This window comes from Petromyzon marinus, chromosome 71 (genome assembly GCF_048934315.1).
Source record: "Petromyzon marinus isolate PM22_M1 ecotype Great Lakes invasive population chromosome 71, UKy_Petmar_22M1.pri1.0, whole genome shotgun sequence".
Lineage (NCBI taxonomy): Eukaryota > Metazoa > Chordata > Hyperoartia > Petromyzontiformes > Petromyzontidae > Petromyzon > Petromyzon marinus.
The window spans coordinates 1,072,657-1,097,220 of record NC_133737.1 but is presented as its reverse complement, the minus strand read 5'-3'; the positions used below and the strand labels follow the sequence as shown (position 1 = coordinate 1,097,220).

Here is a 24,564-nt window from a genome sequence, read left to right as displayed (position 1 = left end):
ATGCCTTGAATAAAGGTGTCAGTTTTTGTGCCAGTTAAAAGGGTAAAACCTATTCCTATATGTTGAACAAACTTAACTCGCTCCATTGAAAGATTCCTCAATCTTTGCCCATCCCCAGAAGTCGTTCTAGTTTCTAATTATTTCATTGTGTGTGGTGTGTACGTGTAAGCAATGTACACAGCTATGAACAAGATCAGCAAACAAGACGTCTTTCATACTCTTTGGGTAAAGTCACGCAGGTAGAAAAAATAAAATAATAAAAAATAAATCGCGACGTTTCGATCGCAACACGAGCGGTCGTCCTCAAGTGAAAACATCCAGACATTGTCGCGGCAGAAGTCACGTGAGCTACGGCACGTGACAAAGATAAGGAGACCCCCCCCCCCCCCGCCGTGGCTCACCCCGCTCAGCTGAGCATCGTTTTACTGCGGTGGGCTCACGCGAAATTGATTTCTGTAAGACGAAGGTACTTTGAAAACCCACTGGCTACTCTCTTTTATATAAGCGCACAACTTCATCTGTGACGAACGCTGTACTTTTCATCGTTTTCATGCAGGGGGCTCTGCAAATCTACGCACCCCCTGCATGAACAGTGGAGGCGCAGGGACAGACGTTCAATCGCGTTGGAATCGATCTGTAGACGGCGGTCTTCTCGCACGGCCATCTCTGTGTCACCTCATCTCGATCCCACGATCCCAACCAGGTGAAAGTCCGCATCGAACCGAATCCCCGGCAAGACCATCTACTTAACGACGAGAGAAAATTCACACCAAATGTCGTTTTCAAATAAGTATTCCACATGTAAAATGAGATAAGCTTTTAATGAAGAAATAAAATTATCTAATTCAAAACAATACAATTCTAAGCTGTTTCATTTTAAAACTTCAAAACGGAGCATCGGGAGCTTTCATGGAGGTGTCGTTCGTGTGCAAATTTTTTCGTGACTTTCCTGGCCCAAGGCCGTAAATGGTTGTGAGGGGCGCCGCAGGCGGTCAGGCTTGCTTCAACCCTTGGTTGTGAACATCCAGACAATAATCAGCAAGGAGCATTTCTAGTCCTCGTTCACGAACATATAAGACGTCATGAAAAATTCTAATGAGTGTTGTGGGGAATGTATCTACTAGATGTGCTCTGCCTTGTAACCGAATACAAATCTGTACCAAAAATGCATTTCAAATGTGCTCTTAAAATTACCTCCTTGCTATGAAGCAGATCAGCAGACACGACATCTTTCATTTATCGATCTCTCCACGAAACAAAGGAATGTTTACCACAAACTATATCTAGCACAGCCTTCTGAGAGGGCATCATTGATTCAGTGCAAGCCACCTGTGGACTCTTATTGTTGCACAGCGTCTCAAAAGCAGCCGGGCTGCTTCAACCGATAGTTTCGAACATTCAGACGTTAATCAGCAAGGAGCATTTCTAGACCTAGTAAGACAAAATCTACGTCAACACGTAATACAAAATTATAATTCGTGTTGTAGAGAATGCATCTCCCCTACGTGTAACTTTTGAGTGGTATGCCTTGTAACTGATTAATGATCCAAGTGTGCTCCCTATTTCAAAGACAAAGAGTTGCTCCAGAGGAAGATGCTTCCTGAAAACACAAAAATACCCTTTGACCTGTATCACAAGAACAATGAGTCTCACCTGAGTTATCTGTACAGGTTACTTCCAAAACACACACTTTGTCCTAACATCACTTATTCAATGTTTGACCCTTATAGACAAAATTAAACATGTACGAACACAATCAGACAAGTATTAATTATAAATTATTGAGTCATTTTAACAAAATTTTATTACTGCACTGAAATATACTGTATCAGGTTACATCGTATTAACAAGAAGATATTTAAAAAAAAATACACACCGTCTGCTTAACAGTGTATGTACAACATACTATTGTCATTAAAAACGAGTAGGCCATTGCATGCTGGCGTCTGGGTCAAAATTTACCAAATTCTAAACATGACCTACAAACTCCACAACTGAGATGCCACATCAACCATCGCCCCCTACTGACAGGCTTTTGTCCACATGCAGGCCGGTGCAGGGCCACCACCTTGTGCCACACAGGGGCTGCTGCTACTTGGGGATGCTCTTCGAGTGTTTGAGACGAGATACGATAAATAAACTCCGAATTGCCAGAGGCGATTAAGCAAGCACCATATAAATGCAATTATTAGAACAGTGAATGCTTGGGAGCTTATTGGCTCTCGCTACTGGTTTGAGATCTACGCAACCCACAGGTCCACAAAGACTGGCCGCTCTTACCCTGCAGGTCGCACCTAGGAATTGAGTGTTCAACTTCACATTCTTGTCATTGAAGGCCTGTGACAAAGGTGCATCTATTGGAGCGACATCGTCTCTGCCTTACACATCTACCGGGTCTCCATTTGACTTTGTATTGTCTAGGAAGTCCACCCACACCTCCACTTCCACAAACTGCTGGGAGTTGCCTCGCTCTGCCTCGCAGTCAGAATTCTCCTCCTGCTTCACCTTGCCTCCATCGATGTGAAGGTCCGATTTTGGAGTTGAATCTTCATCTTCACATTTGACCTTCACTTCTGCGCTCTTCACCATCACTTCTTCACATTTCACCTTCACCTCTTCATATTTCACCTCGATACCTTTAAAAGTGTCCAAGCTGGGATTTTCTTCCAGTTCTTGATTCATGAGGGATGGGCTCATTGCAGCACTTTGACTTTCACAAGCTGATTTCAGACTCCACTCCTTGTGGATCTTCTGATGCTTGTGAGTTCTCTTGTGTTTTTGAAGATGTGGTGACTGTGAAAACACCTTCCCACACAGACTGCAATTGAAGGGTTTCACTCCCGTGTGTGTTCTTTGGTGTACATGAAGATTTGATGAACGTGTAAACGCCTTCCCACACACACTGCACTTGAAGGGTTTCTCTCCTGTGTGTTCTCTGGTGTGCTACAAGAGCAGATGAATCTGAAAACGCCTTCTCACACACACTGCACTTGAAGGGTTTCTCTCCCGTGTGTCTTCTCTGGTGTCTTACAAGAGTAGGTGACTGTGCAAACGCCTTCCCACACACAGTACACTTGAAAGGTTTCTCTCCCGTGTGTGTTCTCTGGTGTGTTACAAGAGTAGATGAAAGTGTAAACGCCTTCCCACACACACTGCACTTGAAGGGTTTCTCTCCCGTGTGTGTTCTCTGGTGTACATGAAGATTTGATGAATCTGAAAATGCCTTCCCACACACATTGCACTTGAAGGGTTTCTCTCCCGTGTGTGTTCTCTGGTGTGTTACAAGAGTAGATGAAACTGAAAACGCCTTCCCACACGCACTGCACTTGAAGGGTTTCTCTCCTGTGTGAGTTCTCTGGTGCAAGGTCAAATTTCCAGTACGATCCGTGCTGTATGCACACAGGTTGCATTGTTGCCTTTTTGTACCGAGCTGCGCCGAGTGCCTTTGCTCCATTAGACAAATTCTGCAGAGGAAGCAACAGAGGAAGCGACAGCTGCAGACAGAAAAAAACGTATGTCCACACCATCTACACGTCAGTATTGATGCACAGAGGAATGCATACACACAGTCACACGTGACTTACATGTCTATACTTATTCATATATTCATGATATAGTGAAAAAGTGTCCCAAATTCATCACAAGGGCTGTTATGGCACACAATAAGAGGGCAAATGTCATAAACGTGCCTGGAAGCCCTCGTATCTTCAAAATGAATGTTAACCCAAAACTCCGAGCACACAATTTCGGCTGTCTGGCTTTAAAAGAAATATTAATGAAAGCGAAATTCAGCTGACATAGCAAAGGGTGTTGAAAATAATACTATTTGTGTTGTGCAGAAATGCATAAATTAATGTTCAATTGCAACTTAGAGGTGTGAAGCCAGGCACAGATGTCCTTGAATGCTGGGATGGACAGTTCCGACTTCAGCTGCACGTGTGCTGTGATAACTTCCTGACTCCATTCTTACAAAGAGTTCCATAGAAAACTAAAATAAACTGTTTTGATATAACCGCCGTGCTCAATATAGTTAATAGAGTTTACTGCAAATACAAACTTGACCCTGTCACACACTCAGAGGTGGAGCCAGGATTTTCAGGTAGGAGGGGCAACCCCTTCAGCAAATTAAAAATGATAGTTGTTAGTAAGTAAGGAGTTGTTAGTAAGGAGTTGTTAGTGAGTAAGGAGTTGTTAGTAAGGAGTTGTTAGTAAGTAAGGAGTTGTTAGTAAGGAGTTGTTAGTAAGTAAGGAGTTGTTACTAAGGAATTGTCCTATGCTTTTTATTCGATGCGTGTGATAGGCATCACGCTCGCTGAAGGTGTTTGCCATCAGGGAAGTCGTGTACTGAATACGCAACTGCACACAATTGTGAATTTGTGTCTGTTTGAAATGTTCAGCATACTTCCAAACATGCTACAAACTTGACATTTGTAATGTGGGTAGCTTCCAGATTGGACACAATGCACAAAGTATTAAAATATATTTTTGTATTTTAGGGGAGTGGGGGAATTGACCATGGAGTGTGTGGCGTCAACCCGCAACACAGATAAGGGATTATGAAATTTGAAATTTATCCAAGACAAGAATCCAAGTCCCAGGCGAAGCCAGGTAGTGAAGCTAGTTACTAATAAACCCCAATGATCCGATCGAAATTAGGGATTTCAATCGGACCATTGGGGAAGTACGTGCCACCACACCCCCACTGGCTCCACCACTGTCACACACTGGCATGGTTCACAGGTGGTGGTGTGTCCAGACCCACGCCTGGCCACTTTCACCTGCTCAGAATTAATGCTTCCTCACTCCACCAAGTAGAGTGAACACCGCCACGCCTCCAGAGTGAACACCACCAAGCGTCTTGAGTGAACACCGTAACGCGTCCAGAGTTAACACCGCCACGCATCCAGAGTGAACACCGCCACGCGTCCAGAGTGAACACCTCCACGCATCCAGAGTGAACACCTCCACGCGTTTAGAGTGAACACCGCCATGCTGTTGACAAGCCCCACCTTGTTGTTATTGTTGTTGTGGGCAGGTCGCTTTTGAAAACAAGAGGAGTACAGCAGTTGAACGCGGGCGTGGCCTGGTAAAAAAATTAAATAAAAACTGTGCATATTTAAAATAAAACAAAGTAACAAAGTAGCAAGCCAGGTGAAGAGAAATTAAAACTTAAGCAAGATAGTCTTTGGTTCTTTCGGTAAAGTCACGTGGAAAAAAACTAAATAAATAAAATAATATTTTCAGTTTCATTTATTTGGTATAGCTCTGTGAGCCCTTCGGCTCTTGAATCGGGTGCAACCGCAACAAACAAAAAACAAAAACACGAACAAGAAAACATCTTGAAGTGACTATGTGACTGTGCAAATAGAAAATCCAGGAAAAAACAGCTAAATATTCCAGAAAAAGCACCGTACACCAACGCTGTGTGCAAATAGCATACGACGTTTCGATTGCAACACAAGCAATCATCATCAGATACAAATGAAAGAGAAAACAAACCTAGAAAACTTAGAAAGTACTGCAATACAACACAAAGTCGGCTAACATAACAGTCAACAACACCCCACCTGGTTGATTACGTTCTTCCAAAGATTGCTCAATTTGAGAGACAAAACACAGACACAGAGACACAGACAGAGAGAGATAACACAAAGACACACAGAGAGAGATACACACATAGGCAACGCCTCTGTGTCGAGGCCTTAAATAGCGAGAGAGGGGGGGGTAGAGAAATTAGCAAGTCATTGCAAGGCCGTAGCCATGGAGTCAACATTGGGGAGGGACCAAATTTTCCAGGGGGTCTGGGGTCCCCCCCCCCCCCAGAAAAAAATGTAATTTGAAAACTAATTTCCTGCCATTTCCTGCATAAAATATTTTAAAAATTCACTAACACATGGGTTGGAATTTGTTTTATTTGATACAATGTCTAATATTGTATTGTATTACATTGCTCTGTTTTTTCTTTTTTACCTTTTCTTGTTTCATAGTATGTAATGGCAGAGATTAGGGATTCATAAAGTACAACGCAATCATATAAACAGAAATCTATGCATTGTTATATGAAGACAAGTCCAGATTTTGTGGCCAAGGTTTAGCAAATTGTGGTTTTTATTAACATAGCAATTATTATTTAAAAAACATATTTTCATAGCAATATATTGGGGGGGACATTTTGAGCATATTTTATTATTGGGAGGGGGGTGTTGTTGTATATGAGCCTTTTCTAAAATTGATATTAACAATAATATTTGCGTTATATATATTTTTTTACAAACAAACAAAATAATCAATAAAACCCGTAAGCCAGGCACACTAAAAACCAGATGTCGATCATAAACAGACCATTAAAAAATAAAGAAATAATAAAACTCTCGAGGTGAGCATGTTAGCAGCTATCTGTGAAGATCTCCAGATGAACAAGAGTTTGATGTGCCCTAAGGGAGGTCACGCAGAGGGAAGCCCTCCGCAAGCCAGAAACGAGGACGCCCACGGGTTAAACCATATATATTTTTTTCCTTTGTCATTAAAACAACGGTTCAAATTTAAAATGCAATAACAAGAATAAGCTAAAGTAAGCGGTCCTTGCGCTCACTCCAATCAAGACCAGGCCACCAGATACATCAGTGAATTATTATCCAATAATTAATTCGCGATCAAATGATTTTCACCTTTAATACTTTTACTGTTAAAACAAAGCTTGGAGACAAAATACCGAGTCACATCAAAGGTTATCGAGAAGGAATGAGGTGAACGGGCAAACTTACAAAAGAGTTTAAACAATATCCCAAGCAACCCCGACCACCTTTATCACAAGGGGCCATCTGGAAAAGCCAGCTGGGTTTGATGAGGAGACACACCCCACCCCACACATGGCAACCAGTCAAACAAAGTTTTAAAGAAAATTGCAATATAATATTAATAATAACGTGTTAACCTTAAACGATATTCCATTATAGAACCTTACAGAACCAAGGGATATGGATTCCAACAATCTGGAAACGGACCTCTTAAACTCAGGATGAAAATTATTTTTCTTTCTAATAACTCCATCATATCAATGCGAACCTCGGTAACCCGAGAGGGGTGTCGGGAGGACGTAGTTACAAACACGAGTCTTGGCGAACATGGGACCAAATGATATTTGAGAAATATAAAGTCGAAAGTATAAAGAGATAGGTACTCCCGACCACCTTTGTCTCTCCCGAAGAGCGCGAGAGAGGAATTTCACGCCAGGGCAAACAGATCGTTATCGCAGGAGCCATCTGTACAACCACACGAACTCACACACACAGACCCCGCCCCCCCCCCCTTTTCCACTGCGCAGAGATAATTGTCTTTGAATATAACGGTCAGCCGCATTTTCAAAAGTCAGTGAAGTTAAGTCAAGAGTCAAGACAGATCAGCGAGTCAAGACGTCCACAGGACGAGCAGTCGCATGGAGCGGCTGGCTCCGAGCCTCGCTGAGTAGCGATGATCGCTGAGTCGCGATGTATCAACAAAAGTGAGCCATACAGCAGTGGAGGAAACCTGCTGTCAGCGAACCAGCACGGGCGCGTTCGCGCACTTCAACAGAGAGAGCACGTGCGACTCAACTCACTCAACTGAAGAAAAAGCTTGGCCAGCCGCCAACAAAGTATCAGCGAATCAGCGCTGAGAGCGCTCGAGCATCTCCACGAGGAAAGCACGTGCAACGTGGCTCAACCAGCAGCGGAAAAGCACGAGCAGCCGCCAACAACTTCAGCAAACCAGTGACCAAGCGCGTGCGACTTGAGTTATACAGCAGTGGAGGAAACCTGCTGTCAGAGAGCCGCCAACAACCTCAACAAAGAGAGCGCGTGCGACTCGGCTCACTCAGCAGAAGAAAACTTGACCTGTCGCCCGCGAGCGCAGCGTCAGATACTACAGCAGCGGAAAGAGCGCGCACCGGCGCAGCTCATCCAGCAGTGGAGGAAACTGCTGTCAGCGAATCAGCACGGGCGCGTTCGCGCATCTTCAAGGAGAAAGAGCGCGGCCAGCAACGCCAAGCAAGAGCGTGCAGCAGCTCAGCCAGCAGTGGAGAGAAACTGCTATCAGCGAACCAGCACGGGCGCGTTCGCGCATCTTCAAGGAGAGGGAGCGCGCGCCACCAGCGTGCCATCAGCACCAGCATTAGCACCAGCGCGTGCCAACAGCGCGCCACCAGCGTGCCACCAGCACCAGCGCGTGCCAACAGCGTGCCACCAGCGTGCTACAGCGCGCAACTTCGCGTCACCAGGGCTGAGAGGGCAGCGGCCCCGCACTCAACACCCATCGGCGCGACGACGGCGAGCGTCGTGCTGACTCATCCAGCCAGCGGTGGACAGAAACTGGCAGTCGTTCGTATGCCCCTCCCCCACACTCCCTCCTCACTCCCCCACCGCTACACAACGAACAAACATTTTTTTTTGACAAGGAAATCAACCTAGGCGTTTGCTCAACGCAAGAAATCAACAACCCTCCCATTAAACATACAAGACTCATGATAACTGCGTCAACTATTAGCTGATAACGAAAAACATCGCCACCCATTGAGTTACGTTGATGAGGCAATCAGAATTATTTCAGTCGAACGCTTTAATTGCATAATCGTTGATGAATTAATGAACGAACATCGTCGTGGTACTGTGCTGACGATTGCAAGCATTATAATTTCGCATATCAGAATGTGTTAAGGATTGGATACGAATCAAAGACCGAGTGCCGTGTTGTGTAACAATTCAAGTATACGAGTTTGCATATTATAAAGTTAAGGTTTGATAGAATAGTTTGCATGTATTTAAGCTCTCTCTCAACAACCGATCGATTGCGCTACGCGTCGGGAATTAACCACAGGTGCCGCTATCGAGGTGAAACAACGCAATCGTGATGGTATCATGTTAACGCTGTGTTGAAATTCCAAAATCCCGAGATTGAGTTTTCATATTATCCAAAAATTAAAGTTAGCTAGAAATAAAATTGATTAAAGCAGAAGGTTTGTGTGTGATTCTTCCTGAAATTCTGCATAATATTGTTCTGTGTATGAGATCTGAATCCTGGGGACCTATCATAAGCACACTATCACCACACATAATCCATAACACACATAATTCGTAATGTTCAATCGAGAGTAATCGTATCCTTATCGATAATACGGAATTAAAGAGCAGAGTCGAATCGACTCTCCCTCATTCACGCTCACAACGCTGCGTCACTGCATACGATTAATTGCGTCATTCCAATTCATAACACAATCCTAGTCAGCGAGGCTCGACCTGATAATCCATAACGACCTGCATTATCCTAACCACGCCCACTCGCATAAATTAATACGATTATCTCTCGAATCAGCATAATTTATGCGCATAATTGCACTAATTAACATAATTTCAGATAAATTATGCAAAATTCAACTTTCAATTAATTTTCATTATTTTCATCAATTTTCATAAAACATATATACAACAGTGTGTGTCGCCCAATATATATTATAATTATTATAATATATTACAATTACGGCCTTGTGCCAATGACAGATTGGAGCTTTGGTGACTGCAGTAAATAATAACAGGACACAGAGAGAAAGCACACTTAATCAAACAAACTGAGTAAAATTTGGAAATGTAATGCAATGCAACACAGAGAGTCGGTCAACACAAAATTAACGCATAGCTTGGTCGATTACATTCTTACAAAGATTGCTCAACTAAGCAAGAGAATTGAAGCAAACGCGATCAGGCGAGGGCAGGAGGCAAGGCCCCGCGTGGCTAGGCCCCGCGCTGTAAAGTTCCAACCTGGACATCGCTTCCATGCTCGCTGCTACTCAATTGACATCCCTACGAGGCGAGGCTTTACCTCGGTAAACAACAACCACCACCACAACCACCACCACCACAACCACCACCACAATCACCACCACAACCACAACCACCACAACAACCACAACAACCACCACAACCACCACCATCACAACCACCACAACCACAACCACCACCACAACCACCACCACAATCACCACCACAACAACCACAACCACCACAACAACCATGAGAATTTCTCACCTCGGATTTCAGTTCACGCACGAAGCGGCAGCTTCCTGTTTCCTCGTGACGTCACGCGGCAGCATGTGACATGACGTCACTTCTGGGGTACAAGACACTCTCCTCCCACACTGAGCGGACGGCTTTAACGAACACATTATGTTAATGAGCGTGCAGTCACCGGGCGTAGCTTTGCCCAAATAAGGATTGGCACCGGAACAGAAATCGGCAGCGGCCGAACGGAGGTGACGTCACGCTCAAGAGAGCGGTTGTCGGGGTGGCTGACATGACGTCACTAGCGAGGCCAACCGCCCCCTCGCGTTTGACGCCATTGAGGTCACGCTGAGCGGTGACAGAAGGGGAGCGGCAGTGACGTGGGGAGCGCTGCGCTCCCGACCAGCCGAGTTCCATTCCCGCTCGTGGCCAACACCGCCAGTGACGATTTTCTGAACCGGTCCTGAGCCTCCCCTACGTCGACTCAGCCTCAAACGAGTACCCGGTGCGGTGTGTAGTAAACATCGCCACTAGGGAGACAAAGGCGGCCCGGCGTGGTGTTGGTCACCCACCCCCTCGTGTGCCGTCTCACCCTTAATAGGTGCTCGCTAACAGCACTTGCCCCTACATTCTGTCCAGGCTTTACGGGGGATCTTTGTCTTTGCGTTAGGTGCTCACAAACTGCACTTTCCCCAAGTCTGTCCAGGCTATACGGGGGATCTTTGTGTGTTGGGAGCAAGTTTGAGTGGCGTGTAGCCGTGGGAGCTGAACGGGCGCCTGCTGCTATTGACAGTCGTTGACTACGGTTGGACAGACGCTGATAGACAGACAAGACAGGCGGACAGACACAGACAAGAGGAACACAGAGACAGATAGACAGAGAGACACAGGCAGAGAGAAACACAGAGGCGAACAGAGACACAGACGGACAGAGAGATGTTGAGCAAACTTAACTCGCTCCATTGAAAGATTCCTCAATCTTTGCCCATCCCCGGAGGTCGTTCAAGTTTCTATTTATTTCATTGTGTGTGGTGTGTACGTGTAAGCAATGTGGGATATCGATGTACACGGATATGAACAAGATCAGCAGACAAGACGTCTTTCATACTCTTTGGTTCTTTCGGGAAAGTCACGCAGGTAGAAAAAATTAAATAATAAAAAATAAATCACGACGTTTCGATCGCAACACGAGCGGTCGTCCTCAAGTGAAAACATCCAGACATTGTCGCGGCAGAAGTCACGTGAGCTACGGCACGTGACAAAGATAAGGTGACCCCCCCCCCTCCCCCAGTGACTCGCCCCGCTCAGCTGAGCATTGTTTTAATGCGGTAGGCTCACGGGAAATTGATTTCTGTAAGACAAAGGAACTTTGAAAACCCACTGGCTAAACTCTTTTATATAAGCGCTCAAATTTATCTGTGATGAACGCTGAACTTTCCATCGTTTTCATGCAAGGGGCGCTGCTAACCTACGCGCCCCCTGCATGAACGACGGAGGCACAGGGACAGACGTTCGATCGCGTTGGAATCAATCTGCAGACGGCGGTCTTCTCGCACGCCCAGCTCTGTGTCGCCTCATCTCGATCCCGCGATCCCAACCAGGTGAAAGTCCGCATCGAACCGAATCCCCGGCAAGGCCATCTACTTAACTACGAGAGAAAATTCACAAGAAATGTCGTCATCAATGAAGTCTTCCAGATGTAAAATGATAAGCTTTTAATGATGAAATACAATTATCTAACTCAAAAAGTTAATACAATTTAAAGTTATTTCATTTTCAAACTTCAAAACGGAGCATCGGGAGCTTGCGTGGAGGCGTCGTTCGTGTGAAATTTTTTTCGTGACTTTCCTTGCCCAAGGTCGTAAATGGTTGTGAGAGGCACCGCAGGCGATCTGGCTTGCTTCAACCCCTGGTTGTGAACATCCAGACGTTAATCAGCAAGGATCATTTCCCGTCCTAATTCGACAAAATCTACGTCAACACGTAATACAAAATTATAATTCGTGTTGCAGAGAATGTATCTCCTCTACGTGTAACTTTTGAGTGTTATGCTTTGTAATTGATGAATGATCCGAGTGTGCTCCCTATTTAAAATAGAATGAGTTGCTCCAGAGGGAGATGCTTCCTGAAAACACAAAAATACCCTTTGACCTGTATCACAAGAACAATGAGTCTCACCTGAGTTATCTGTACAGGTTACTTCCAAAACACACACTTTGTCCTAACATCACTTATTCAATGTTTGACCCTTATAGACAAAATGTTACATATACGAACACAATCAGACAAGTATTAATTCTAAATTATTGACAATCATTTTAACAAAATTACATAACTGCACTGAAATATACTGCATCAGGTTACATCACATTACCAAGAAGCTAATTAAAAAAATATGCACCATCTGCTTAACAGTGTATGTACAACATACTATTGCGCCATTCAAAACGAGTAGGCCATTGCATGCTGGCGTTTGGGTTAAAATTGATCAAATTCTAAACATTACCTACAAACTCCACAACTAAGATGGCACATTAACCATCGCCCCCTACTGACAGGCTCTTGTCCACATGCAGGCCGGTGCAGGGCCACCACCTTTTGCCACACAGGGGCAGCTGCTACTTGGGGATGCTCTTCGAGTGTTTGAGACGAGATACGACACAAAACTCCGAATTGCCAGAGGCGATTAAGCAAGCACCATATAAATGCAATTATTAGAACCTTAAATTTCGATTTAAAGCTTTCGTGACTGCAAGGATTCATCTTCTTTGGTTCTTTCGGTAAAGTCACGTAGAATGAGAATACTCATTCTACGTATTAGAACCTTGTGAATGCTTGGGAGGGTATTGGCTCTCGCTCCTGGTTAGAGATCTACGCAACCCACAGGTCCACAAAAACTGGCCGCTCTTACCCTGCAGGTTGCAGGGTAAGGCCTGTGACAAAGGTGCATCTATTGGAGCGACATCATCTCAAGCTTACACATCTACCGGGTCTCCATTTGACTTGGTTTTGTCTTGGAGGAAGTCCACCCACACCTCCACTTCCACAAACTGCTGGGAGTTGTCCCGCTCTGCCTCACAGTCAGAATTCTCCTCCTGCTTCACGTTGCCTCCATCGATGTGAAGGTCCGATTTTGGAGTTGAATCTTCATCTTCACATTTCACCTTCACTTCTTCGCTCTTCTTCACATTTCACCTTCACCTCTTCATATTTCACCTCGATACCTGTAAATGTGTCGAAGCTGGGATTTTCTTCCGGTTCTTGTTTCATGAGGGATGGGCTCATTGCGGCACTTTGACGTTCATAAACTGATTTCAGACTCCACTCCTTGTGGAGCGTCTCATGCTTGTGTGTTATCTGGTGTACATGAAGATTTGATGAAAGTGTAAACGCCATCCCGCACGGAGTGCACCTGAAGGGTTTCTCTATCCTGTGTGTTCTCTGGTGTTTTTTAAGAGTAGATGAATCTGAAAACACCTTCCCACACACACTGCACTTAAAGGGTTTCTCTCCTGTGTGAGTTCTCTGGTGTGTTACAAGAGTAGATGACTGTGCAAACGCCTTCCCACACACACTGCACTTGAAGGGTTTATCTCCCGTGTGTGTTCTCTGGTGTTTTTTAAGAGCAGATGATCGTGCAAACGCCTTCCCACACACACTGCACTTGAAGGGTTTCTCTCCTGTGTGTGTTCTCTGGTGTGTTACAAGAGGAGATGAATGTGAAAACGCCTTCCTACACACACTGCACTTGAAGGGTTTCTCTCCTGTGTGTGTTCTCTGATGTGTTATAAGAGTAGATAACTGTGCAAACGCCTTACCACACACAGTGCACTTGAAGGGTTTCTCTCCCGTGTGTATTCTCTGGTGTGTTACAAGAAGAGATGAATGTGCAAACGCCTTCCCACACACACTGCACTTGAAGGGTTTATCTTCCGAGTGTGTTCTCTGGTGTTTTACGAGAGTACATGAAAGTGCAAATGCCTTCCCACACACACTGCACTTGAAGGGTTTCTCTCCCGTGTGAGTTCTCTGGTGTCTTACAAGAAGAGATGAATGTGCAAACGCCTTCCCACACACACTGCACTTGAAGGGTTTCTCTCCTGTGTGAGTTCTCTGGTGCCGTGTCAAATTTCTAGTACGATCCGTGTTGTTTGCAAGCCGGTCGCATTGTTGCCCTTTTGCACCGAGCTGCGCCGAGTGCCTTTGCTCCATCAGACAAATTCTGCAGAGGAAGCGACAGCTGCAGACAGAAACAAATAATATCCATACCATCTACACGTCAGTATTGATGTGCAGAGGAATGCTTATATACAGTCCCACATGACTTACATGTCTATACTTATTCTATATTCATGATATAGTGAAAAAGTGTCTCAAATTCATCACACGGGCTGTTATGGCACACAATGAGAGGGCAAATGGTCATAAACGTGCCTGGAAGCCCTCGTATCTTCAAAATGAATGTTAACCCAAAACTCCGAGCACACAATTTCGGCTTTCTGGCTTCAAAAGGAATATTTATGAAAGCTAAATTAAGCTGACATAGCAAAGGGTGTTGAAAATAATACTATCTGTGTTATGCAGAAATGCATAAATTCATGTTCAATCGCAACTTAGAGGTGTGAAGCCCGGCACATGTCCTTGAATGCTGGGATGAACAGTTCTGACTTCAGTTGCACGTGTGCTGTGATAACTTCCTGACTCCATTCTTACAAAGAGTTCCAGAGGAAAACAAACTATTGTTTTGATATAACCTCCGTGCTCAATAGAGTTAATAGACTTTACTACAAATACAAACTTGACACTGTCACACACTGGCATGGTAAACAGTTGGTGGTGTATATTCTTAGCTCTTTCGGTAAAGTCACGTTGAAGGGAAATAATAAGATAATAAAATATATATAAAACAATAAAATTCTCACGACGTTTCGACCATAACACGAACGGTCATCATCAGGTGTGAAAAACCAACGGCAAGAAACATTTGAAAGAAGTGGTGGTTTGCATTTATTTATTTAAAAAACGTTAGCGACACGGGCAGCGATTTGGCAGTTTCTTTAGAAGGACAAGTCTACCTATGTTCTGAAAAGAGGGGGGAGACGAAAAATTAATGTATGCTGTCTGAAAGCCACCGTAAGCGTGAACAATCAATTAAGACCTGAAATGGTTTATCAAATCCTTCCAATAATTGCTAAGCCAGAATCCATCTTCTCAGTTGAAATTGTCTCTGTGCTTGTATATGTGGATAGCCTCATAAACTAATCTCTCATGGCAGCCAGATGGCTTACAAAGAACCTGTCTTGGAGAAGTCAATGTCATGTGAGCCTACCAAATTATAACAATGATCTGCCACGGCCGAGGTGTTGGTCCTACCGTGTTTAAGGTCTGCTTTGTATTCACGAATGCGGTCTGAGACATGGCGTTTGGTTTCTCCAATGTAACTACTACCACAGAGGCAACTTAGTTTGTAGACACCAGGGTACTGTATGTCCGGATTCACATCTTTTACAGACGGAACCAGATCACGGATTTTATGTAATGTGTTGAAACGGACCTGGATCTTGTGTTTATTCAAGATTTTGGAGATCTTTTTTGTGATCCCCGCTATGTAGGGTAAAGTGATGGTTTTGAAAAGCTTCTCAAGAGGGTCCTTCTTCATGGTTTGAGTGATAGCTTTGCGGATTGTATAGTCGGAGTATCACTCAAACCATGAAGAACTCATCCTTCTAAACAAACTGCCAAATTGCTGTCTGTGGCGCTAACGCTTTTTTATCAATAAATAAATACAAACACCGTTTAAAAATAAATGCAAACCGCCACTTCTTTCAAATGTTTCTTGCCGTTGGGTTTTTCACACCTGATGATGACCGTTTGTGTTATGGTCGAAATGTCGTGAGAATTTATATATATATTTTATTATTTTATTGTTTCCCTTCAACGTGACTTTACCGAAAGAGCTAAGAATATGAATTAATGCAGTCACGAAAGCTTTAAATCAAAATTTAGTTGGTGGTGTGTCCAGACGCATGCCTGGCCACCTTCATCCGCTCAGTATTAATGCTTCCTTACTCCACCAAGTAATTAATTGAAGATCAATCAACATCGTCGAGGCTGCGTGTCTCTCTCTCCATGTGGTGAGATGTTAACTACCTCTCCTGGAATACAGTATGTCGTGGGTTCGATGCCGACCCTGGCGCCTGCTGTATATTTGGAGTTTGTGTGTCCCTCTCTCTCTCCCTGTGGCCGCGTGGATTTCCCTCCGGATTCCCCAGTTGTCCCCACTCCACATGCAGAGAAAGAACACCGCCACGCGTCTAGAGTGAACACCGCCACGCGTCTAGAGTGAACACCGCCACACGTCTAGAGTGAACACCGCCACGCGTCTAGAGTGAACACCACCACGCGTCTAGAGTGAACACCACCACGCCTCTAGAGTGAACACCACTAAGCGTCTAGCGTGAACACCGCCACGCGTCCAGAGTTAACACCGCCATGCGTCTAGAGTGAACACCACCACACGTCTAGAGTGAACACCGCCACGCATCTAGAGTGAACACCGCCACGTGTCTAGAGTGAACATCGCCACACATCTAGAGTGAACACCACCACGCATCTAGAGTGAACACCGCCACGCGTCTAGAGTGAACACCGCCACGCGTCTAGAGTGAACACCACCACGCTGTTGACGAGCCTCACCTTGTGTTGTGGGCAGGTCGCTGCTGAAAGCAAAAGTGGTACAGCAGCTCAAGCGGGCTTGGCCTGGTAAAAAAGAATGAAATAAAAACTGCGTGAATATTTAAAAGTAAAACAAAGTGACAAAGTGGCGAGCCGTGTGAAGACAAATTAAACTTAAGCGAGAGAATTGAAGCAAATGCGATCAGGCGAGGGCAGGAGGCTAGGCCCCGCGTGGCTAGGCCCCACGCTGTAAAGTTCCAACCTGGATATCGCTTCCATGCTCGCTGCTACTCAATTGACATCCTTACGAGAGAGAGAGAGCGAGGCTCTACCTCGGTAAACAACAACCACCACCACAACCACCACCACAACAACCACCACCACAACCACCACAACCACAACAACAACCACCACAACCACCACAACCACCACCACAACAATCACCACCGCAGCCACCACCGCAGCCACCACCACAACCACCACCACAACCACCAAAACCACAAGAACCATAAAAACCACAACAACCACCACAACAACCACCACAACCACCACAACAACCACCATCACAACAACAACCACCGGCAAAACAACCACAACAACCACCACCACAACAACCACCACCACAACCACCACCACAACAACCACAACCACCACCACAACCACCACGAAAACCACCACCACCAAAACCACAACAACCACAGGGCAGGAGGCAAGGCCCCGCGTGGCTAGGCCCCGCGCTGTAAAGTTCCAACCTGGACATCGCTTCCATGCTCGCTGCTACTCAATTGACATCCCTACGAGAGAGAGAGAGCGAGGCTCTACCTTGGTAAACAACAACCACCACCACTACAACCACCACCACAACAACCACCACAACAACAACCACCACCACCACAACCACCACCACAACAACCACCACCACCACAACAACCACCACAACAACAACCACCACCACAACAACCACGACCACCACAACAACCACCACCACAACAACCACCACAACAACCACCACAACCACCACCACAACAACCACCACAACAACCACCACCACAACAACCACTACCACCACAACCACCACAACCACCACCACTACCACCACAACAACCACCACCGCAGCCACCACCACAACCACGAAAACCACGACAACCATCACAACAACCATCACAACAACCACCACCACAACCACCACCACAACAACCACCACAACAACCACCACAACAACCACCACAACAACCACCACAACAACCACAACCACCACCACCACCACAACAACCAGCACCACAACCACAACAACCACTACCACAACCACCACCAAAATAACAACCACCACAACAACCACCACAACAACCACCCCAACAACCACCAACAACCACCACAACAACCACCGCAGCCACCACCACAACCTCTACCACAACAACAACCACCACAATAACAACCACCACAACAACCACCACAACAACCACAACCACCACAACAACCACCACCACAACAATCACCACCACAACAATCACCACCACAGCAACCACCACAACCACCACCACAACAACCACCACAACAACCACCACAACCATCACAACAACCACCACCACAACAACCACCCACACAAAAACCACAACATCCACGAAAACCACAACAACCACCACCACCACAACAACCACCACCACAGCAACCACCACCACAGCAACCACCACAACAACCACCACCACAACCACCACCACAACAACCATCACAACAACCACCACCACAACAACCACCACAACAACCACCACAACCACAACCACCACAACAATCACCACCGCAGCCACCACCACAACCACCACCACAACCACCAAAACCACAAGAACCATAAAAACCACAACAACCACCACAACAACCACCATCACAACAACAACCACCACAACCACCAGCAAAACAACCACAACAACCACCACCACAACAACCACCACCACCACAACCACCACCACAACAACCACAACCACCACGAAAACCACCAAAACCACAACAACCACAACAACCACAACAACCACCACCACCACAACCACTACCACCACCACAACCACAGGTCGCTTCTAAAAACAAAAGCGGTACAGCAGCTCAAGCGGGCTTGGCCTGGTAAAAAAGAATGAAATAAAAACTGCGTGAATATTTAAAAGTAAAACAAAGTGACAAAGTGGCGAGCCGTGTGAAGACAAATTAAACTTAAGTGAGAGAAATGAAGTAAACGCAATCAGGCGAGGGCAGGAGGCAAGGCCCCGCGTGGCTAGGCCCCGCGCTGTAAAGTTCCAACCTGGACATCGCTTCCATGCTCGCTGCTACTCAATTGACATCCCTACGAGAGAGAAAGCGAGGCTCTACCTCGGTAAACAACAACCACCACCACAACCACCACCACCACCACCACTAACAACCACCACCAACACAACAACCACCACCACAACCACCACCACATCAACCACCACCACAACCACCACCACAACCACCACAACAACCACCACAACAGCCAACACAACAACCACCACAACAGCCAACACAACAACCACCACAACAAGTAAAACAACCACGACAACAACGACCACCACAACAACCACCACCACCACAACAACAACCACCACCAAAACCACAACAACCACCAACACAACCACCACCACAACCACCACCACAACAACAACCACCACAACCACCACCACTGCAACAACCACCACAACCACCACCACAACCACCACCACAACCACAACAACAACCACCACCAACCACCACAACCACCACCACAACAACCACAAGAACCACCACAAACACCACCACAACAACCACCAAAACAACCACCACCACCACAACAACCACCACAACCACCACCACAACCACCACCACAACCACGACAACAACCACAACCACCACCACAACCACCACCACAACATCCACCACAACAACCAGCACCACAACCACCACCACAACAACCACAACCACTACCACCACAACAACCACCACAACCACCACCACTACCACCACAACAACCACCACCGCAGCCACCACCACAACCACGAAAACCACGACAACCATCACAACAACCAGCACCACAACCACTACCACAACAACCACTACCACAACCACCACCAAAATAACAACCACCACAACAACCACAACAACCACCACAACAACCACCACAACAACCACCACCACAACCACCACCACAACAACCAGCACCACAACCACTACCACAACAACCACTGCCACAACCACCACCAAAATAACAACCACCACAACAACCACCACAACCACCACCACAACAATCACCACCACAACAATCACCACCACAGCAACCACCACAACCACCACCACAACAACGACCACAACAACCACCACAACAACAACCACCACCCACACAAAAACCACAACATCCACGAAAACCACAACAACCACCACCACAACAACCACCACCACAGCAACCACCACCACCACAGCAACCACCACCACAACCACCACAGCAACCACCACCACAACCACCACAACAACCACAACCACCACAACAACCACCACCACAACAATCACCACCACAACAATCACCACCACAGCAACCACCACCACAACCACCACCACAACAACCACCACAACAACCACCACAACCATCACAACAACCACCACCACAACAACCACCCACACAAAAACCACAACATCCACGAAAACCACAACAACCACCACCACAACAACCACCACCACAGCAACCACCACCACAGCAACCACCACAACAACCACCACCACAACCACCACCACAACAACCATCACAACAACCACCACCACAACAACCACCACAACAACCACCACAACCACAACCACCACAACAATCACCACCGCAGCCACCACCACAACCACCACCACAACCACCAAAACCACAAGAACCATAAAAACCACAACAACCACCACAACAACCACCATCACAACAACAACCACCACAACCACCAGCAAAACAACCACAACAACCACCACCACAACAACCACCACCACCACAACCACCACCACAACAACCACAACCACCACGAAAACCACCAAAACCACAACAACCACAACAACCACAACAACCACCACCACCACAACCACTACCACCACCACAACCACAGGTCGCTTCTAAAAACAAAAGCGGTACAGCAGCTCAAGCGGGCTTGGCCTGGTAAAAAAGAATGAAATAAAAACTGCGTGAATATTTAAAAGTAAAACAAAGTGACAAAGTGGCGAGCCGTGTGAAGACAAATTAAACTTAAGTGAGAGAAATGAAGTAAACGCAATCAGGCGAGGGCAGGAGGCAAGGCCCCGCGTGGCTAGGCCCCGCGCTGTAAAGTTCCAACCTGGACATCGCTTCCATGCTCGCTGCTACTCAATTGACATCCCTACGAGAGAGAGAGCGAGGCTCTACCTCGGTAAACAACAACCACCACCACAACCACCACCACCACCACCACTAACAACCACCACCAACACAACAACCACCACCACAACCACCACCACATCAACCACCACCACAACCACCACCACAACCACCACAACAACCACCACAACAGCCAACACAACAACCACCACAACAGCCAACACAACAACCACCACAACAAGTAAAACAACCACGACAACAACCACCACAACCACCACCACAACCACCACCACAACCACAACAACAACCACCACCAACCACCACAACCACCACCACAACAACCACAAGAACCACCACAAACACCACCACAACAACCACCAAAACAACCACCACCACCACAACAACCACCACAACCACCACCACAACAACCACAACAACCACCACCACAACCACGACAACAACCACAACCACCACCACAACCACCACCACAACATCCACCACAACAACCAGCACCACAACCACCACCACAACAACCACAACCACTACCACCACAACAACCACCACAACCACCACCACTACCACCACAACAACCACCACCGCAGCCACCACCACAACCACGAAAACCACGACAACCATCACAACAACCACCACCACAACCACCACCACAACCACCACCACAACCACCACCACAACCACCACCACAACAACCACCACAACAACCACCACAACCACCACCACAACCACCACCACAACAACCAGCACCACAACAACCAGCACCACAACCACTACCACAACAACCACTACCACAACCACCACCAAAATAACAACCACCACAACAACCACAACAACCACCACAACAACCACCACAACAACCACCACCACAACCACCACCACAACAACCAGCACCACAACCACTACCACAACAACCACTGCCACAACCACCACCAAAATAACAACCACCACAACAACCACCACAACCACCACCACAACAATCACCACCACAACAATCACCACCACAGCAACCACCACAACCACCACCACAACAACGACCACAACAACCACCACAACAACAACCACCACCCACACAAAAACCACAACATCCACGAAAACCACAACAACCACCACCACAACAACCACCACCACAGCAACCACCACCACCACAGCAACCACCACAACAACCACCACCACAACCGCCACAACAACCACCACCACAACCACCACAACAACCACCACCACAGCAACCACCACAACAACCACCACCACAACCACCACCACAACAACCACCATAACAAGTAAAACAAAGTGACAAAGTGGCGAGCCGAGTGAAGACAAATTAAACTTAAGCGAGAGAATTGAAGCAAACGCGATCAGGCGAGGGCAGGAGGCAAGGCCCCGTGTGGGTAGGCCCCGCGCTGTAAATTTCCAACCTGGACATCGCTTCTATGCTCGCTGCTACTCAATTGACATCCCTACGAGAGAGAGCGAGGCTCTACCTCGGTAAACAACAACCACCACCACAACAACCACCACAACCACAACCGCGATGAGAATTTCTCACCTCGGATTTCAGTGCACGGCGGAGCAGCAGCTTCCTGTTACTTCGTGACATCACGCAGCAGGAGTTGACATGACGTCACTTGCGGGTTGCCGAACTCGTCGCAATAAACTCGCGACGGCTTTCATGAATATATTATGTTAATGAGCCGCCAGTCACCGGGAGTAGCTTTGCCCAAACAAGGATTCTAGTTGAACAGGTAAGGGAAGTGACCCAGGCAGAGGTGACGTCACGCTCAAGGGCGCAGTGGACCGGGTGGGATGAATACCTTGGTGACATGACGTCACTAACGAGGTACACCTCCCCCTGGCGTTTCACGCCGATGAGGTAATGCTGAGTGGTGACGTCACAGAGCGGGGTTGGAGTTTAAGTTGATTTAGATTCATTTTCCCTTGCTCCCTGCCTTGATCAGAGACCCCTTGGGTGTGAGCTCAGCAACAACTGTGTGTTTGTACACTGTGTGTACACACGTGTACACTGTGTGTACACGTGTGTACACACGTGGGGGGCCCAGTCATATAAGTCAGTCGACCAATGGCATTTTTTCATCAATTTATTATTTTCCAATTTTTTTTTCTATTTACGTAACTTTACCGAAAGAACCAAGAATACGGTAGCACATTCTCTATTCATTGCAGAGATTCAAGGTTCAACACCGACAGACACACCTGGCTACCCCAGTAACATTCACCAAAATATGCACAGTCTGCTTAACGGCAGCTATAAAACATAGCGTTGTGTCATTCACAACGCGCAGGTCATTGCATATTTGTGTCACGGTCAAAATTGGGGTAATTCCAAACATTATCCAGAAACTACACAACGGAGATGGCGCTCCAATGATCGCCCCCTACCGACAGACTCATGTCCACGTGCAGGCCGGTGCAGGGCCACCTTGTGCCACACAGGGGCAGCTGCCACTTGGGGGGGGGGGGGTCCTTCGCTTGTTTGAGATGAGATTCGATACGAAACACCGAGTTGCCGAGGCAATTAGGCAAGCGATTTATGAGTGCAAATATGATGTTGGTAACGTAGTGAATGCTTGGGAGCTTCATCGTCTCTCGCTCCTGCTGACAGATGTACCCAGCCCACAGCTCCACAGATACAAGACGCTCCTCCTGTGCAGGTTCGGCTACGTACGGTGCAAAAGAAGTTCCAGATACACACAGAGACTCACAGAGACCCACAGATAGCATGGTTGGCTACGTATGGTGCAAAATAAGTTCAACGTACACACAGAGAGTCAGAGCAAGTTTGAGTTGCGTGTAGTCGTGGGCCATGAAAGTTGAATTGGCGCATGTTGCTACTGACAGTAGTTGAATACGGTTGGGAAGATGCTGATAGAGACACACACAGAGACTGACAAGAGAGAGGTGGACAGACACAAACAAGAGGAAGACAGAAAGAAAGATACAGAGACGACAGAGACACAGTCAGTGAGAGAGAGAGACACAGAGGGGAACAGAGACACAGATGGACAGAGAGATGTTGAATCGAACAAACTTAACTTGCTCCACTGAAAGAGATTCCTCAATCTTTGCCCATCCCCGGAAGTCGTTCCAGTTTCTATTTATTTCATTGTATGTGGTGTGTACGTGTAAGCAATGTGGGATATCAATGTAGACAGATATGAACAAGATCAGCAGACAAGACGTCTTTCATACTCATTGGTTCTTTGAGTGAAGTCACGCAGGTAGAAAAAATAAAATAAATCACGACGCTTCTATCGCAACACGAGCGGTCGTCCTCAGGCGAAAACATCCAGACATTGTCGTGGCAGAAGTCACGTGAGCTACGGCACGTGACAAAGATAAGGTGACCCCCCACCCCCGTGGCTCGCCCTGCTCAGCTGAGCATTGTTTTAATGTGGTGGGCTCACGCGAAATTAATTTCTGGAAGACGAAGGTACTTTCAAAACCCACTGGCTAAACTCTTTTATATAAGTGTTG

General features: G+C 46.6%; 1 protein-coding gene and 1 pseudogene across 1 annotated transcript in view; both read right to left on the bottom strand.

The window, feature by feature from the left end:
* LOC142906892 (uncharacterized) overlaps positions 1-24,564 on the bottom strand; it is a 109,661-nt gene that overhangs the window by 38,640 nt on the left and 46,457 nt on the right. The gene's annotated exons all lie outside the window — the stretch shown is intronic.
* Positions 1,787-22,708, bottom strand: LOC142906803 (uncharacterized; annotated as a pseudogene).